This window comes from Andrena cerasifolii, unplaced genomic scaffold (assembly GCF_050908995.1).
Source record: "Andrena cerasifolii isolate SP2316 unplaced genomic scaffold, iyAndCera1_principal scaffold1996, whole genome shotgun sequence".
NCBI lineage: Eukaryota > Metazoa > Arthropoda > Insecta > Hymenoptera > Andrenidae > Andrena > Andrena cerasifolii.
Genome location: NW_027486888.1, coordinates 1 through 19,277, shown reverse-complemented (window position 1 = coordinate 19,277; position 19,277 = coordinate 1). Strand labels below are relative to the sequence as shown.

The 19,277-nt window shown below is 20.6% G+C and overlaps 2 long non-coding RNA genes across 7 annotated transcripts; both read right to left on the bottom strand.

Moving 5' to 3' along the window:
* Positions 1 to 4,643: 4,643 nt before the first annotated feature.
* On the bottom strand, positions 4,644 to 10,335 carry LOC143378275 (uncharacterized). 3 transcript variants are annotated; one of them, XR_013088061.1, is made up of 3 exons: positions 8,536 to 10,335; positions 5,590 to 7,987; positions 4,644 to 5,316 (listed from the first exon to the last, which is right to left on the bottom strand). It is a non-coding gene; the product is annotated as an uncharacterized LOC143378275 (long non-coding RNA). The 3 variants fall into 3 exon arrangements; XR_013088060.1 differs by lacking the exon at positions 4,644 to 5,316 and having other exon boundaries at positions 5,582 to 7,987; XR_013088062.1 differs by lacking the exon at positions 4,644 to 5,316 and having other exon boundaries at positions 5,582 to 7,987; positions 9,149 to 10,335.
* A 642-nt stretch (positions 10,336 to 10,977) lies between these two features.
* LOC143378274 (uncharacterized) lies at positions 10,978 to 19,269 on the bottom strand. Of its 4 annotated transcripts, none has more exons than XR_013088057.1 (3): positions 13,729 to 19,269; positions 11,895 to 12,871; positions 10,978 to 11,172 (listed from the first exon to the last, which is right to left on the bottom strand). It is a non-coding gene; the product is annotated as an uncharacterized LOC143378274 (long non-coding RNA). The 4 variants fall into 4 exon arrangements; XR_013088058.1 differs by having other exon boundaries at positions 11,895 to 14,092; positions 14,449 to 19,269; XR_013088056.1 differs by having other exon boundaries at positions 11,895 to 15,494; positions 15,542 to 19,269.
* Positions 19,270 to 19,277: the final 8 nt, after the last annotated feature.

Genomic DNA, 19,277 nt, shown 5'->3' with positions numbered 1-19,277 from the left:
GTTTTCTCTATTTATTTACCTATTTTTCTCTAGTTATTTACCTATTTTTTCCTCTAATTTATTTACCTATTTTTTTATTTACCTTTTTTCCCTTGATTTATTTAGCTATTTATCTCTATTTATACACCTATTTTTTCTCTAGATAATATACCTATTTTTTCTCTATTTATTTTCCTATTTTTCTCTATTTATTTACCTCTTTTGTTTTCTCTATTTATTTACCTATTTTTCTCTAGTTATTTACCTATTTTTTCCTCTAATTTATTTACCTATTTTTTTATTTACCTTTTTTCCCTTGATTTATTTAGCTACTTTTCTCTATTTATACACCTACTTTTTCCCTAGTTTATTTACCTATTTTTATCTATTTATTTGCCTATTTTTTTCTCTATTTATTTTCCTATTTTTCTCTATTTATTTACCTCTTTTGTTTTCTCTATTTATTTACCTCTTTTGTTTTCTCTATTTATTTACCTCTTTTGTTTTCTCTATTTATTTACCTATTTTTCTCTAGTAATTTACCTATTTTTTCCTCTAATTTCTTCACCTATTTTTTTATTTACCTTTTTTTCTATGATTTATTTAGCTATATATCTCTATGTATACATCGATTTTTTCTCCAGATAATTTACCTATTTGTCTCTATTTATTTTCCTATTTTTTCTCTATTTATTTACCTCTTTTGTTTTCTCTACTTATTTACCTATTTTTCTCTGTTTATTTACCTATTTTTCCCTATTTTATTTACCTATTTTTCTCTATTTATTTACCTATTTTTCTCTATTTAGTTACCAATTTTTTCTCTAGTTATTTACGCATTTTTCTTTCTCATTTATTTACCTATATTTTCCTCTAATTTCATTACATATTTTTTTATTTACATTTTTTTCTTTGATTTATTTAGCTATTTATCTCTATTTATACACCTATTTTATCTCCAGATAATTTACCTATTTTTCTCTATTTATTTTCCTATTTTTTCTCTATTTATTTACCTCTTTTGTTTTCTCTACTTATTTACCTATTTTTCTCTATTTATTTACCTATTTTTCTCTGTTTATTTACCTATTTTTTCTCTAGATATATACCTATTTTTTCTCTCATTTATTTACCTATTTTTCTCTGTTTATTTACCTATTTTTTCCTTTAATTTCTTTACCTATTGTTTTATTTACCTTTTTTCTTTGATTTATTTAGCTATTTATCTATATTTATACACCTATTTTTTCTCTAGATAATTTACCTATTTTTTCTCTAATTTATTTACCTATTTTTTTCTCTAGTTTATTTACCTATTTTTTTATTTCCCTTTTTTTCTTTGATTTATTTAGCTATTTATCTCTATTTATACAACTATTTTTTCTCTAAATTATTTACCTATTTTTTCTCTATTTATTTGACTATTTTTCTCTATTTATTTACCTCTTTTGTTTTCTCTATTTATTTACCTATTTTTCTCTCATTTATTTTCCTATTTTTCTCTGTTTATTTACCTATTTTTCCTTTAATTTATTTACGTATTTTTTTATTTACCTTTTTTTCTTTGATTTATGTAGCTATTTATCTATATTTATACACCTATTTTTTCTCTAGATAATTTACCTATTTTTTCTCTAGATAATTTACCTATTTTTTCTCTAATTTATTTACCTATTTTTTTCTCTAGTTTATTTACCTATTTTTTTATTTACCTTTTTTTCTTTGATTTATTTAGCTATTTATCTCTATTTATACACCTATTTTTTCTCTAGATAATTTACCTATTTTTTCTCTATTTATTTTCCTATTTTTCTCTATTTATTTACCTCTTTTGTTTTCTCTATTTATTTACCTATTTTTCTCTAGTTATTTACCTATTTTTTCCTCTAATTTATTTACCTATTTTTTTATTTACCTTTTTTTCTTTGATTTATTTAGCTATTTATCTCTTTTTATACACCTATTTTTTCTCTATATAATTTACCTATTTTTCTCTATTTATTTTCCTATTTTTTCTCTATTTATTTACCTCTTTTGTTTTCTCTACTTGTTTACCTATTTTTCTCTGTTTATTTACCTATTTTTCCCTATTTTATTTACCTATTTTTCTCTGTTTATTTACCTATTTTTCTCTATATAGTTACCACTTTTTTCTCTAGTTATTTACGCATTTTTCTTTCTCATTTATTTACCTATATTTTTCTCTAATTTCATTACATATTTTTTTATTTACCTTTTTTTCTGTGATTTATTGAGCTATTTATCACTATTTATACACCTATTTTATCTCCAGTTAATTTACCTATTTTTTCTCTATTTATTTTACTATTTTTTCTCTATTTGTTTACCTCTTTTGTTTTCTCTACTTATTTACCTATTTTTCTCTGTTTATTTACCTATTTTTCCCTATTTTATTTACCTATTTTTCTCTATTTATTTACCTATTTTTCTCTATTTAGTTACCAATTTTTTCTCTAGTTATTTACGCATTTTTCTTTCTCATTTATTTACCTATATTTTTCTCTAATTTCATTACATATTTTTTTATTTACCTTTTTTTCTTTGATTTATGTAGCTATTTATCTATATTTATACACCTATTTTTTCTCTAGATAATTTACCTATTTTTTCTCTAATTTATTTACCTATTTTTTTCTCTAGTTTATTTACCTATTTTTTTATTTACCTTTTTTTCTTTGATTTATTTAGCTATTTATCTCTATTTATACACCTATTTTTTCTCTAGATAATTTACCTATTTTTTCTCTATTTATTTTTCTATTTTTCTCTATTTATTTACCTCTTTTGTTTTCTCTATTTATTTACCTATTTTTCTCTAGTTATTTACCTATTTTTTCCTCTAATTTATTTACCTATTTTTTTATTTACCTTTTTTTCTTTGATTTATTTAGCTATTTATCTCTTTTTATACACCTATTTTTTCTCTATATAATTTACCTATTTTTCTCTATTTATTTTCCTATTTTTTCTCTATTTATTTACCTCTTTTGTTTTCTCTACTTGTTTACCTATTTTTCTCTGTTTATTTACCTATTTTTCCCTATTTTATTTACCTATTTTTCTCTGTTTATTTACCTATTTTTCTCTATATAGTTACCACTTTTTTCTCTAGTTATTTACGCATTTTTCTTTCTCATTTATTTACCTATATTTTTCTCTAATTTCATTACATATTTTTTTATTTACCTTTTTTTCTGTGATTTATTGAGCTATTTATCACTATTTATACACCTATTTTATCTCCAGTTAATTTACCTATTTTTTCTCTATTTATTTTACTATTTTTTCTCTATTTGTTTACCTCTTTTGTTTTCTCTACTTATTTACCTATTTTTCTCTGTTTATTTACCTATTTTTCCCTATTTTATTTACCTATTTTTCTCTATTTATTTACCTATTTTTCTCTATTTAGTTACCAATTTTTTCTCTAGTTATTTACGCATTTTTCTTTCTCATTTATTTACCTATATTTTTCTCTAATTTCATTACATATTTTTTTATTTACCTTTTTTTCTTTGATTTATGTAGCTATTTATCTATATTTATACACCTATTTTTTCTCTAGATAATTTACCTATTTTTTCTCTAATTTATTTACCTATTTTTTTCTCTAGTTTATTTACCTATTTTTTTATTTACCTTTTTTTCTTTGATTTATTTAGCTATTTATCTCTATTTATACACCTATTTTTTCTCTAGATAATTTACCTATTTTTTCTCTATTTATTTTTCTATTTTTCTCTATTTATTTACCTCTTTTGTTTTCTCTATTTATTTACCTATTTTTCTCTAGTTATTTACCTATTTTTTCCTCTAATTTATTTACCTAATTTTTTATTTACCTTTTTTTCTTTGATTTATTTAGCTATTTATCTCTTTTTATACACCTATTTTTTCTCTATATAATTTACCTATTTTTCTCTATTTATTTTCCTATTTTTTCTCTATTTATTTACCTCTTTTGTTTTCTCTACTTATTTACCTATTTTTCTCTGTTTATTTACCTATTTTTCCCTATTTTATTTACCTACTTTTCTCTATTTATTTACCTATTTTTCTCTATTTAGTTACCAATTTTTTCTCTAGTTATTTACGCATTTTTCTTTCTCATTAATTTACCTATATTTTTCTCTAATTTCATTACATATTTTTTTATTTACCTTTTTTTCTTTGATTTATTTAGCTATTTATCACTATTTATACACCTATTTTATCTCCAGTTAATTTACCTATTTTTCTCTATTTATTTTACTATTTTTTCTCTATTTGTTTACCTCTTTTGTTTTCTCTACTTATTTACCTATTTTTCTCTGTTTATTTACCTATTTTTCCCTATTTTATTTACCTATTTTTCTCTATTTATTTACCTATTTTTCTCTATTTAGTTACCAATTTTTTCTCTAGTTATTTACGCATTTTTCTTTCTCATTTATTTACCTATATTTTTCTCTAATTTCATTACATATTTTTTTATTTACCTTTTTTTCTTTGATTTATGTAGCTATTTATCTATATTTATACACCTATTTTTTCTCTAGATAATTTACCTATTTTTTCTCTAATTTATTTACCTATTTTTTTCTCTAGTTTATTTACCTATTTTTTTATTTACCTTTTTTTCTTTGATTTATTTAGCTATTTATCTCTATTTATACACCTATTTTTTCTCTAGATAATTTACCTATTTTTTCTCTATTTATTTTCCTATTTTTCTCTATTTATTTACCTCTTTTTTTTCTCTATTTATTTACCTATTTTTCTCTAGTTATTTACCTATTTTTTCCTCTAATTTATTTACCTAATTTTTTATTTACCTTTTTTTCTTTGATTTATTTAGCTATTTATCTCTTTTTATACACCTATTTTTTCTCTATATAATTTACCTATTTTTCTCTATTTATTTTCCTATTTTTTCTCTATTTATTTACCTCTTTTGTTTTCTCTACTTATTTACCTATTTTTCTCTGTTTATTTACCTATTTTTCCCTATTTTATTTACCTATTTTTCTCTGTTTATTTACCTATTTTTCTCTATTTAGTTACCAATTTTTTCTCTAGTTATTTACGCATTTTTCTTTCTCATTTATTTACCTATATTTTTCTCTAATTTCATTACATATTTTTTTATTTACCTTTTTTTCTTTGATTTATTTAGCTATTTATCACTATTTATACACCTATTTTATCTCCAGTTAATTTACCTATTTTTCTCTATTTATTTACCTATTTTTCTCTATTTAGTTACCTCTTTTGTTTTCTCTACTTATTTACCTATTTTTCTCTGTTTATTTACCTATTTTTCCCTATTTTATTTACCTATTTTTCTCTGTTTATTTACCTATTTTTCTCTATATAGTTACCAATTTTTTCTCTAGTTATTTACGCATTTTTCTTTCTCATTTATTTACCTATATTTTCCTCTAATTTCATTACATATTTTTTTATTTACCTTTTTTTCTTTGATTTATTTAGCTATTTATCTCTATTTATACACCTATTTTATCTCCAGATAATTTACCTATTTTTCTCTATTTATTTTACTATTTTTTCTCTATTTGTTTACCTCTTTTGTTTTCTCTACTTATTTACCTATTTTTCTCTATTTATTTACCTATTTTTCTCTATTTATTTACCTATTTTTTCTCTAGATATTTACCTATTTTTTCTCTCATTTATTTACCTATTTTTCTCTGTTTATTTACCTATTTTTTCCTTTAATTTCTTTACCTATTGTTTTATTTACCTTTTTTTCTTTGATTTATTTAGCTATTTATCTATATTTATACACCTATTTTTTCTCTAGATAATTTACCTATTTTTTCTCTAATTTATTTACCTATTTTTTTCTCTAGTTTATTTACCTATTTTTTTATTTACCTTTTTTTCTTTGATTTATTTAGCTATTTATCTCTATTTATACAACTATTTTTTCTCTAAATTATTTACCTATTTTTTCTCTATTTATTTTACTATTTTTCTCTATTTATTTACCTCTTTTGTTTTCTCTATTTATTTACCTATTTTTCTCTAGATAATTTACCTATTTTTTCTCTATTTATTTACCTATTTTTCTCTATTTATTTTCCAATTTTTTCTCCATTCATTTACTTTTATCTATTTATTTACCTCTTTCTTTCTCTAATTTATACACCTACATTTTCTCTATTTATTTACCTATTTTTCTCTATTTATTTACCTATTGTTTCTCTAGTCATTTACCTATATTTTCTCTCATTTATTTTCCTATTTTTTCTCTGTTTATTTACCTATTTTTCCTTTAATTTATTTACGTATTTTTTTATTTACCTTTTTTTCTTTGATTTATGTAGCTATTTATCTATATTTATACACCTATTTTTTCTCTAGATAATTTACCTATATTTTCTCTAATTTATTTACCTATTTTTTTCTCTAGTTATTTACGCATTTTTCTTTCTCATTTATTTACCTATATTTTTCTCTAATTTCATTACATATTTTTTTATTTACCTTTTTTTCTTTGATTTATTTAGCTATATATCTCTATTTATACACCTATTTTATCTCCAGTTAATTTACCTATTTTTTCTCTATTTATTTTACTATTTTTTCTCTATTTGTTTACCTCTTTTGTTTTCTCTACTTATTTACCTATTTTTCTCTGTTTATTTACCTATTTTTCCCTATTTTATTTACCTATTTCTTCTCTATTTATTTACCTATTTTACTCTATTTAGTTACCTCTTTTTTTCCTCTATTTATTTACCTATTTTTTCTCTAATTATTTACCTATTTTTTCTCTAGTTATTTACCTCTTTTTTCTGTATTTATTTACCTACTTTGTTTTCTGTACTTCATTACCTATTTTTCTCTATTTATACACCTATTTCTTCTCTACCTAATTTACCTATTTTTCTGTATTTATTTACCTATTTTTTCTCTATTTATTTACCTCTTTTGTTTTCTCTATTTATTTACCTATTTTTCTCTAGATAATTTACCTATTTTTTCTCTATTTATTTACCTATTTTTTCTCTATTTATTTTCCAATTTTTTCTCTATTCATTAACTTTTTTCTATTTATTTACATCTTCCCTTCTCTAATTTATACACCTATATTTTCTCTATTTATTTACGTATTTTTCTCTATTTATTTACCTATTGTTTCTCTAGTTATTTACCTATATTTTCTCTCATTTATTTTCCTATTTTTTCTCTGTTTAGTTACCTATTTTTTCCTCTAATTTATTTACCTATTTTTTCATTTACCTTTTTTCCTTTGGTTTATTTAGATATTTTTCTGTATTTATACACTGTTTTTCTCTAGTTTATTTACCTATTTTTTATCTATATATTTACCTATTTTTCTCTACTTATTTACCTCTTTTTTCTCTATTTATTTACCTATTTTTCTCTATTTATTAACCTCCTTTGTTTTCTCTATTTATTTACCTTTTTTTCCATCTATTTATTTACCTATTTTTTTTAATTAGCTATTTTTCTATATTTATTTACCTATTTTTCTCTAGTTATTTACCTATTGTTTCTCTGTTTATTTACCTATTTTTCCTTTAATTTATTTACGTATTTTTTTATTTACCTTTTTTCTTTGATTTATTTAGCTATTTATCTCTATTTATACACCTATTTTTTCTCTAGATAATTTACCTATTTTTTCTCTATTTATTTTCCTATTTTTCTCTATTTATTTACCTCTTTTGTTTTCTCTATTTATTTACCTATTTTTCTCTAGTTCTTTACCTATTTTTTCCTCTAATTTATTTACCTATTTTTTTATTTACCTTTTTTTCTTTGATTTATTTAGCTATTTATCTCTATTTATACACCTATTTTTCTCTATATAATTTACCTATTTTTCTCTATTTATTTTCCTATTTTTTCTCTATTTATTTACCTCTTTTGTTTTCTCTACTTATTTACCTATTTTTCTCTGTTTATTTACCTATTTTTCCCTATTTTATTTACCTATTTTTCTCTATTTATTTACCTATTTTTCTCTATTTAGTTACCAATTTTTTCTCTAGTTATTTACGCATTTTTCTTTCTCATTTATTTACCTATATTTTTCTCTAATTTCATTACATATTTTTTTATTTACCTTTTTTTCTTTGATTTATTTAGCTATATATCTCTATTTATACACCTATTTTATCTCCAGTTAATTTACCTAATTTTTCTCTATTTATTTTACTATTTTTCTCTATTTAGTTACCTCTTCTTATCCTCTATTTATTTACCAATTTTTTCTCTAGTTATTTACCCATTTTTCTTTCTCATTTATTTACCTATTTTTTCCTCAAATTTCTTTACCTATTTTTTTATTTACCTTTTTTTCTTTGATTTATTTAGCTATATATCTCTATGTATACATCGATTTTTTCTCCAGATAATTTACCTATTTTTTCTCTATTTATTTTCCTATTTTTTCTCTATTTGTTTACCTCTTTGGTTTTCTCTACTTATTTACCTATTTTTCTGTGTTTATTTACCTATTTTTCCCTATTTTATTTACCTATTTTCTCTCTATTTATTTACCTATTTTTCTCTATTTAGTTACCTCTTTTTTTCCTCTATTTATTTACCAATTTTTTCTCTAGTTATTTACCCAGTTTCTTTCTCATTTATTTACTTATTTTTTCCTCTAATTTCTTCACCTATTTTTTTATTTACCTTTTTTTCTATGATTTATTTAGCTATATATCTCTATGTATACATCGATTTTTTCTCCAGATAATTTACCTATTTGTCTCTATTTATTTTCCTATTTTTTCTCTATTTATTTACCTCTTTTGTTTTCTCTACTTATTTACCTATTTTCTCTGTTTATTTACCTATTTTTCCCTATTTTATATACCTATTTTTCGCTATTTATTTACCTATTTTTCTCTATTTATTTACCTCTTTTGTTTTCTCTATTTATTTACCTATTTTTCTCTAGTTATTTACCTATTTTTTCCTCTAATTTATTTACCTATTTTTTTATTTACCTTTTTTTCTTTGATTTATTTAGCTATTTATCTCTATTTATACACCTATTTTTTCTCTATATAATTTACCTATTTGTCTCTATTTATTTTCCTATTTTTTCTCTATTTATTTACCTCTTTTGTTTTCTCTACTTATTTACCTATTTTCTCTGTTTATTTACCTATTTTTCCCTATTTTATATACGTATTTTTCTCTATTTATTTACCTATTTTTCTCTATTTAGTTACCTCTTTTTTTCCTCTATTTATTTACCAATTTTTTCTCTAGTTATTTACCCAGTTTCTTTCTCATTTAATTACTTATTTTTTCCTCTAATTTCTTCACCTATTTTTTTATTTACCTTTTTTTCTATGATTTATTTAGCTATATATCTCTATGTATACATCGATTTTTTCTCCAGATAATTTACCTATTTGTCTCTATTTATTTTCCTATTTTTTCTCTATTTATTTACCTCTTTTGTTTTCTCTACTTATTTACCTATTTTCTCTGTTTATTTACCTATTTTTCCCTATTTTATATACCTATTTTTCGCTATTTATTTACCTATTTTTCTCTATTTATTTACCTCTTTTGTTTTCTCTATTTATTTACCTATTTTTCTCTAGTTATTTACCTATTTTTTCCTCTAATTTATTTACCTATTTTTTTATTTACCTTTTTTTCTTTGATTTATTTAGCTATTTATCTCTATTTATACACCTATTTTTTCTCTATATAATTTACCTATTTGTCTCTATTTATTTTCCTATTTTTTCTCTATTTATTTACCTCTTTTGTTTTCTCTACTTATTTACCTATTTTCTCTGTTTATTTACCTATTTTTCCCTATTTTATATACGTATTTTTCTCTATTTATTTACCTATTTTTCTCTATTTAGTTACCAATTTTTTCTCTAGTTATTTACGCATTTTTCTTTCTCATTTATTTACCTATATTTTCCTCTAATTTCATTACATATTTTTTTATTTACCTTTTTTTCTTTGATTTATTTAGCTATTTATCTCTATTTATACACCTATTTTATCTCCAGATAATTTACCTATTTTTCTCTATTTATTTTACTATTTTTTCTCTATTTGTTTACCTCTTTTGTTTTCTCTACTTATTTACCTATTTTTCTCTGTTTATTTACCTATTTTTCTCTATTTATTTACCTATTTTTCTCTATTTATTTACCTATTTTTTCTCTAGATATTTACCTATTTTTTCTCTCATTTATTTACCTATTTTTTCTCTGTTTATTTACCTATTTTTTCCTTTAATTTCTTTACCTATTGTTTTATTTACCTTTTTTTCTTTGATTTATTTAGCTATTTATCTATATTTATACACCTATTTTTTCTCTAGATAATTTACCTATTTTTTCTCTAATTTATTTACCTATTTTTTTCTCTAGTTTATTTACCTTTTTTTCTTTGATTTATTTAGTTATTTATCTCTATTTATACAACTATTTTTTCTCTAAATTATTTACCTACTTTTTCTCTATTTATGTTACTATTTTTTCTCTATTTATTTACCTCTTTTGTTTTCTCTATTTATTTACCTATTTTTCTCTAGATAATTTACCTATTTTTTCTCTATTTATTTACCTATTTTTTCTCTATTTATTTTCCAATTTTTTCTCCATTTATTTACTTTTTTCTATTTATTTACTTCTTTCTTTCTCTAATTTATACACCTATATTTTCTCTATTTATACACCTATATTTTTCTCTATTTATTTACCTATTTTTCTCTATTTATTTACCTATTGTTTCTCTAGTCATTTACCTATATTTTCTCTCATTTATTTTCCTATTTTTTCTCTGTTTATTTACCTATTTTTCCTTTAATTTATTTACGTATTTTTTATTTACCTTTTTTTCTTTGATTTATGTAGCTATTTATCTATATTTATACACTTATTTTTTCTCTAGATAATTTACCTATTTTTTCTCTAATTTATTTACCTATTTTTTTCTCTAGTTTATTTACCTATTTTTTTATTTACCTTTTTTTCTTTGATTTATTTAGCTATTTGTCTCTATTTATACACCTATTTTTTCTCTAGATAATTTACCTATTTTTTCTCTATTTATTTTCCTATTTTTCTCTATTTATTTACCTCTTTTGTTTTCTCTATTTATTTACCTATTTTTCTCTAGTTATTTACCTATTTTTTCCTCTAATTTATTTACCTATTTTTTTATTTACCTTTTTTTTCTTTGATTTATTTAGCTATTTATCTCTATTTATACACCTATTTTTTCTCTATATAATTTACCTATTTTTCTCTATTTATTTTCCTATTTTTTCTCTATTTATTTACCTCTTTTGTTTTCTCTACTTATTTACCTATTTTTCTCTGTTTATTTACCTATTTTTCCCTATTTTATTTACCTATTTTTCTCTGTTTATTTACCTATTTTTCTCTATATAGTTACCAATTTTTTCTCTAGTTATTTACGCATTTTTCTTTCTCATTTATTTACCTATATTTTCCTCTAATTTCATTACATATTTTTTTATTTACCTTTTTTTCTTTGATTTATTTAGCTATTTATCTCTATTTATACACCTATTTTATCTCCAGATAATTTACCTATTTTTCTCTATTTATTTTACTATTTTTTCTCTATTTGTTTACCTCTTTTGTTTTCTCTACTTATTTACCTATTTTTCTCTATTTATTTACCTATTTTTCTCTATTTATTTACCTATTTTTTCTCTAGATATTTACCTATTTTTTCTCTCATTTATTTACCTATTTTTCTCTGTTTATTTACCTATTTTTTCCTTTAATTTCTTTACCTATTGTTTTATTTACCTTTTTTTCTTTGATTTATTTAGCTATTTATCTATATTTATACACCTATTTTTTCTCTAGATAATTTACCTATTTTTTCTCTAATTTATTTACCTATTTTTTTCTCTAGTTTATTTACCTATTTTTTTATTTACCTTCTTTTCTTTGATTTATTTAGCTATTTATCTCTATTTATACAACTATTTTTTCTCTAAATTATTTACCTATTTTTTCTCTATTTATTTTACTATTTTTCTCTATTTATTTACCTCTTTTGTTTTCTCTATTTATTTACCTATTTTTCTCTAGATAATTTACCTATTTTTTCTCTATTTATTTACCTATTTTTCTCTATTTATTTTCCAATTTTTTCTCCATTCATTTACTTTTTTCTATTTATTTACCTCTTTCTTTCTCTAATTTATACACCTACATTTTCTCTATTTATTTACCTATTTTTCTCTATTTATTTACCTATTGTTTCTCTAGTCATTTACCTATATTTTCTCTCATTTATTTTCCTATTTTTTCTCTGTTTATTTACCTATTTTTCCTTTAATTTATTTACGTATTTTTTTATTTACCTTTTTTTCTTTGATTTATGTAGCTATTTATCTATATTTATACACCTATTTTTTCTCTAGATAATTTACCTATATTTTCTCTAATTTATTTACCTATTTTTTTCTCTAGTTATTTACGCATTTTTCTTTCTCATTTATTTACCTATATTTTTCTCTAATTTCATTACATATTTTTTTATTTACCTTTTTTTCTTTGATTTATTTAGCTATATATCTCTATTTATACACCTATTTTATCTCCAGTTAATTTACCTATTTTTTCTCTATTTATTTTACTATTTTTTCTCTATTTGTTTACCTCTTTTGTTTTCTCTACTTATTTACCTATTTTTCTCTGTTTATTTACCTATTTTTCCCTATTTTATTTACCTATTTTTTCTCTATTTATTTACCTATTTTACTCTATTTAGTTACCTCTTTTTTTCCTCTATTTATTTACCTATTTTTCTCTAATTATTTACCTATTTTTTCTCTAGTTATTTACCTCTTTTTTCTGTATTTATTTACCTACTTTGTTTTCTGTACTTCATTACCTATTTTTCTCTATTTATACACCTATTTCATCTCTACCTAATTTACCTATTTTTCTGTATTTATTTACCTATTTTTTCTCTATTTATTTACCTCTTTTGTTTTCTCTATTTATTTACCTCTTTTTCTCTAGATAATTTACCTATTTTTTCTCTATTTATTTACCTATTTTTTCTCTATTTATTTTCCAATTTTTTCTCTATTCATTAACTTTTTTCTATTTATTTACATCTTCCCTTCTCTAATTTATACACCTATATTTTCTCTATTTATTTACGTATTTTTCTCTATTTATTTACCTATTGTTTCTCTAGTTATTTACCTATATTTTCTCTCATTTATTTTCCTATTTTTTCTCTGTTTAGTTACCTATTTTTTCCTCTAATTTATTTACCTATTTTTTCATTTACCTTTTTTCCTTTGGTTTATTTAGATATTTTTCTGTATTTATACACTGTTTTTCTCTAGTTTATTTACCTATTTTTTATCTATATATTTACCTATTTTTCTCTACTTATTTACCTCTTTTTTCTCTATTTATTTACCTATTTTTCTCTATTTATTAACCTCCTTTGTTTTCTCTATTTATTTACCTTTTTTTCCATCTATTTATTTACCTATTTTTTTTAATTAGCTATTTTTCTATATTTATTTACCTATTTTTCTCTAGTTAGTTACCTATTGTTTCTCTGTTTATTTACCTATTTTTCCTTTAATTTATTTACCTATTTTTTTATTTACCTTTTTTTCTTTGATTTATTTAACTATTTATCTCTATTTATACACCTATTTCTTCTCTAGTTTATTTACCTCTTTTTTCTGTATTTATTTACCTACTTTGTTTTCTCTACTTCATTAACTATTTTTCTCTGTTTATTTACCTATTTTTTCCTCAAATTTATATACCAATTTTTTTATTTATCTTTTTTCCTTTGGTTTATTTACCTATTTTTCTCTATTTATAAACCTATTTTTTCTCTACCTAATTTACCTATTTTTCTGTATTTATTTGCCTATTTTTTTCTCTATTTATTTACCTCTTTTGTTTTCTCTATTTATTTACCTATTTTTCTCTAGATAATTTACCTATTTTTTCTCTATTCATTTACTTTTTTCTATTTATTTACCTCTTTCTTTCTCTAATTTATACACCTATATTTTCTCTATTTATTTACCTATTTTTCTCTATTTATTTACCTATTGTTTCTCTAGTCACTTACCTATATTTTCTCTCATTTATTTTCCTATTTTTTCTCTGTTTATTTACCTATTTTTCGTTTAATTTATTTACGTATTTTTTTATTTACCTTTTTTTCTTTGATTTATGTAGCTATTTATCTATATTTATACACCTATTTTTTCTCTAGATAATTTACCTATTTTTTCTCTAATTTATTTACCTATTTTTTCTCTAGTTTATTTACCTATTTTTTTATTTACCTTTTTTTCTTTGATTTATTTAGCTATTTATCTCTATTTATACACCTATTTTTTCTCTAGATAATTTACCTATTTTTCTCTATTTATTTTCCTATTTTTCTCTATTTATTTACCTCTTTTGTTTTCTCTATTTATTTACCTATTTTTCTCTAGTTATTTACCTACTTTTTCCTCTAATTTATTTACCTATTTTTTTATTTACCTTTTTTCCCTTGATTTATTTAGCTATTTATCTCTATTTATACACCTATTTTTTCTCTAGATAATATACCTATTTTTTCTCTATTTATTTTCCTATTTTTCTCTATTTATTTACCTCTTTTGTTTTCTCTATTTATTTACCTATTTTTCTCTAGTTATTTACCTATTTTTTCCTCTAATTTATTTACCTATTTTTTTATTTACCTTTTTTCCCTTGATTTATTTAGCTACTTTTCTCTATTTATACACCTACTTTTTCCCTAGTTTATTTACCTATTTTTATCTATTTATTTGCCTATTTTTTTCTCTATTTATTTTCCTATTTTTCTCTATTTATTTACCTCTTTTGTTTTCTCTATTTATTTACCTCTTTTGTTTTCTCTATTTATTTACCTATTTTTCTCTAGTAATTTACCTATTTTTTCCTCTAATTTCTTCACCTATTTTTTTATTTACCTTTTTTTCTATGATTTATTTAGCTATATATCTCTATGTATACATCGATTTTTTCTCCAGATAATTTACCTATTTGTCTCTATTTATTTTCCTATTTTTTCTCTATTTATTTACCTCTTTTGTTTTCTCTACTTATTTACCTATTTTTCTCTGTTTATTTACCTATTTTTCCCTATTTTATTTACCTATTTTTCTCTATTTATTTACCTATTTTTCTCTATTTAGTTACCAATTTTTTCTCTAGTTATTTACGCATTTTTCTTTCTCATTTATTTACCTATATTTTCCTCTAATTTCATTACATATTTTTTTATTTACATTTTTTTCTTTGATTTATTTAGCTATTTATCTCTATTTATACACCTATTTTATCTCCAGATAATTTACCTATTTTTCTCTATTTATTTTCCTATTTTTTCTCTATTTATTTACCTCTTTTGTTTTCTCTACTTATTTACCTATTTTTCTCTATTTATTTACCTATTTTTCTCTATTTATTTACCTATTTTTTCTCTAGATATATACCTATTTTTTCTCTCATTTATTTACCTATTTTTCTCTGTTTATTTACCTATTTTTTCCTTTAATTTCTTTACCTATTGTTTTATTTACCTTTTTTCTTTGATTTATTTAGCTATTTATCTATATTTATACACCTATTTTTTCTCTAGATAATTTACCTATTTTTTCTCTAATTTATTTACCTATTTTTTTCTCTAGTTTATTTACCTATTTTTTTATTTCCCTTTTTTTCTTTGATTCATTTAGCTATTTATCTCTATTTATACAACTATTTTTTCTCTAAATTATTTACCTATTTTTTCTCTATTTATTTGACTATTTTTCTCTATTTATTTACCTCTTTTGTTTTCTCTATTTATTTACCTATTTTTCTCTATTTATTTACCTATTGTTTCTCTAGTCATTTACCTATATTTTCTCTCATTTATTTTCCTATTTTTCTCTGTTTATTTACCTATTTTTCCTTTAATTTATTTACGTATTTTTTTATTTACCTTTTTTTCTTTGATTTATGTAGCTATTTATCTATATTTATACACCTATTTTTTCTCTAGATAATTTACCTATTTTTTCTCTAATTTATTTACCTATTTTTTTCTCTAGTTTATTTACCTATTTTTTTATTTACCTTTTTTTCTTTGATTTATTTAGCTATTTATCTCTATTTATACACCTATTTTTTCTCTAGATAATTTACCTATTTTTTCTCTATTTATTTTCCTATTTTTCTCTATTTATTTACCTCTTTTGTTTTCTCTATTTATACACCTATATTTTCTCTATTTATTTACCTATTTTTCTCTATTTATTTACCTATTGTTTCTCTAGTCATTTACCTATATTTTCTCTCATTTATTTTCCTATTTTTTCTCTGTTTATTTACCTATTTTTCCTTTAATTTATTTACGTATTTTTTATTTACCTTTTTTTCTTTGATTTATGTAGCTATTTATCTATATTTATACACTTATTTTTTCTCTAGATAATTTACCTATTTTTTCTCTAATTTATTTACCTATTTTTTTCTCTAGTTTATTTACCTATTTTTTTATTTACCTTTTTTTCTTTGATTTATTTAGCTATTTGTCTCTATTTATACACCTATTTTTTCTCTAGATAATTTACCTATTTTTTCTCTATTTATTTTCCTATTTTTCTCTATTTATTTACCTCTTTTGTTTTCTCTATTTATTTACCTATTTTTCTCTAGTTATTTACCTATTTTTTCCTCTAATTTATTTACCTATTTTTTTCTCTAGTTTATTTACCTATTTTTTTATTTACCTTCTTTTCTTTGATTTATTTAGCTATTTATCTCTATTTATACAACTATTTTTTCTCTAAATTATTTACCTATTTTTTCTCTATTTATTTTACTATTTTTCTCTATTTATTTACCTCTTTTGTTTTCTCTATTTATTTACCTATTTTTCTCTAGATAATTTACCTATTTTTTCTCTATTTATTTACCTATTTTTCTCTATTTATTTTCCAATTTTTTCTCCATTCATTTACTTTTTTCTATTTATTTACCTCTTTCTTTCTCTAATTTATACACCTACATTTTCTCTATTTATTTACCTATTTTTCTCTATTTATTTACCTATTGTTTCTCTAGTCATTTACCTATATTTTCTCTCATTTATTTTCCTATTTTTTCTCTGTTTATTTACCTATTTTTCCTTTAATTTATTTACGTATTTTTTTATTTACCTTTTTTTCTTTGATTTATGTAGCTATTTATCTATATTTATACACCTATTTTTTCTCTAGATAATTTACCTATATTTTCTCTAATTTATTTACCTATTTTTTTCTCTAGTTATTTACGCATTTTTCTTTCTCATTTATTTACCTATATTTTTCTCTAATTTCATTACATATTTTTTTATTTACCTTTTTTTCTTTGATTTATTTAGCTATATATCTCTATTTATACACCTATTTTATCTCCAGTTAATTTACCTATTTTTTCTCTATTTATTTTACTATTTTTTCTCTATTTGTTTACCTCTTTTGTTTTCTCTACTTATTTACCTATTTTTCTCTGTTTATTTACCTATTTTTCCCTATTTTATTTACCTATTTTTTCTCTATTTATTTACCTATTTTACTCTATTTAGTTACCTCTTTTTTTCCTCTATTTATTTACCTATTTTTCTCTAATTATTTACCTATTTTTTCTCTAGTTATTTACCTCTTTTTTCTGTATTTATTTACCTACTTTGTTTTCTGTACTTCATTACCTATTTTTCTCTATTTATACACCTATTTCATCTCTACCTAATTTACCTATTTTTCTGTATTTATTTACCTATTTTTTCTCTATTTATTTACCTCTTTTGTTTTCTCTATTTATTTACCTCTTTTTCTCTAGATAATTTACCTATTTTTTCTCTATTTATTTACCTATTTTTTCTCTATTTATTTTCCAATTTTTTCTCTATTCATTAACTTTTTTCTATTTATTTACATCTTCCCTTCTCTAATTTATACACCTATATTTTCTCTATTTATTTACGTATTTTTCTCTATTTATTTACCTATTGTTTCTCTAGTTATTTACCTATATTTTCTCTCATTTATTTTCCTATTTTTTCTCTGTTTAGTTACCTATTTTTTCCTCTAATTTATTTACCTATTTTTTCATTTACCTTTTTTCCTTTGGTTTATTTAGATATTTTTCTGTATTTATACACTGTTTTTCTCTAGTTTATTTACCTATTTTTTATCTATATATTTACCTATTTTTCTCTACTTATTTACCTCTTTTTTCTCTATTTATTTACCTATTTTTCTCTATTTATTAACCTCCTTTGTTTTCTCTATTTATTTACCTTTTTTTCCATCTATTTATTTACCTATTTTTTTTAATTAGCTATTTTTCTATATTTATTTACCTATTTTTCTCTAGTTAGTTACCTATTGTTTCTCTGTTTATTTACCTATTTTTCCTTTAATTTATTTACCTATTTTTTTATTTACCTTTTTTTCTTTGATTTATTTAACTATTTATCTCTATTTATACACCTATTTCTTCTCTAGTTTATTTACCTCTTTTTTCTGTATTTATTTACCTACTTTGTTTTCTCTACTTCATTAACTATTTTTCTCTGTTTATTTACCTATTTTTTCCTCAAATTTATATACCAATTTTTTTATTTATCTTTTTTCCTTTGGTTTATTTACCTATTTTTCTCTATTTATAAACCTATTTTTTCTCTACCTAATTTACCTATTTTTCTGTATTTATTTGCCTATTTTTTTCTCTATTTATTTACCTCTTTTGTTTTCTCTATTTATTTACCTATTTTTCTCTAGATAATTTACCTATTTTTTCTCTATTCATTTACTTTTTTCTATTTATTTACCTCTTTCTTTCTCTAATTTATACACCTATATTTTCTCTATTTATTTACCTATTTTTCTCTATTTATTTACCTATTGTTTCTCTAGTCACTTACCTATATTTTCTCTCATTTATTTTCCTATTTTTTCTCTGTTTATTTACCTATTTTTCGTTTAATTTATTTACGTATTTTTTTATTTACCTTTTTTTCTTTGATTTATGTAGCTATTTATCTATATTTATACACCTATTTTTTCTCTAGATAATTTACCTATTTTTTCTCTAATTTATTTACCTATTTTTTCTCTAGTTTATTTACCTATTTTTTTATTTACCTTTTTTTCTTTGATTTATTTAGCTATTTATCTCTATTTATACACCTATTTTTTCTCTAGATAATTTACCTATTTTTCT